The following is a 1,023-nucleotide window of genomic DNA, read 5'->3' on the forward strand; positions in this document are numbered from 1 at the left end:
AAACTGAAGCCCAGAGGGGTTACTACTTCTTCAAACCTGTAACACATGCCTGGCTTAAAATAAACAAAGATAGGATGGATGAGGATTTATATTTATGCGATGGTTCATTATGTGTACGACAGGCGACAAATAGCTCTAAACCTGCCATCACAGCCACGATTACTGAGACATTAACTGCTGTCCTCAATCTCTAAACGGACCCAAAGTTTACAGTACATGAACTCCAGGCTGTCCACAGATTGCACACTTAATTTTAGCTTTAAGTCGACTACAATATACAGAGTGGCAGCTCCTGGTATGAGACTGTCACTATTATTCATTCATTGGCAAAGTCTGCTATTGGCTACATGTTAAAACGCTCCGATAAACAAATAATAAATCAGTCCGCTTCCCACAGATCATGTTCAACTGTAGTTTATTTTATTAAAAAGACCAGGGTGCAAATATGAAATTAAAAAAAATAAAGACAAGCATATAATTTTTAAGCATTTAATACAAACTTAACAATATAAACTATTTCAGTCCCTCTTGACATGTAAGACACTGACTCAAAATACTTTGTTATACCGTATTTTTTTATCAAGTATTGCACAATGTAGGTACAAAATTAATATTCATACGATTACATTTTGTCCATAGTATAGCAAAATCTTTTTAACCTCTTAACAGAAAATACAATTCATCTTTCAGAAAAAGCAAATATTCCTACACTTGAATTCCACCACTAAGGAATACTCTGTACACAATCTTTAGAATATTTGATGTATTTTTTTTTTTTAAAGATGACTTCTTTAACAATTATCTTTAAAAAAAGAAAAAAAAAATAAGGAAAAGCTGCTGCAGCCATCACAGATCACTGGAGTAGTAAAAAGATATAAATGCAACACCATGTCATAGAAACAATATATACTCTGATATCTTACAAACTCTGTACTAAATTAAATTATACAATTAGAAAAAGACCAAGTAACCCCACTTAGTAGTGCCAATTCATAAAAATCAGCCTTGTCTTACCACCTGTAA

This window comes from Stegastes partitus, unplaced genomic scaffold (assembly GCF_000690725.1).
Source record: "Stegastes partitus isolate 25-593 unplaced genomic scaffold, Stegastes_partitus-1.0.2 Scaffold354, whole genome shotgun sequence".
NCBI classification, from domain to species: domain Eukaryota; kingdom Metazoa; phylum Chordata; class Actinopteri; family Pomacentridae; genus Stegastes; species Stegastes partitus.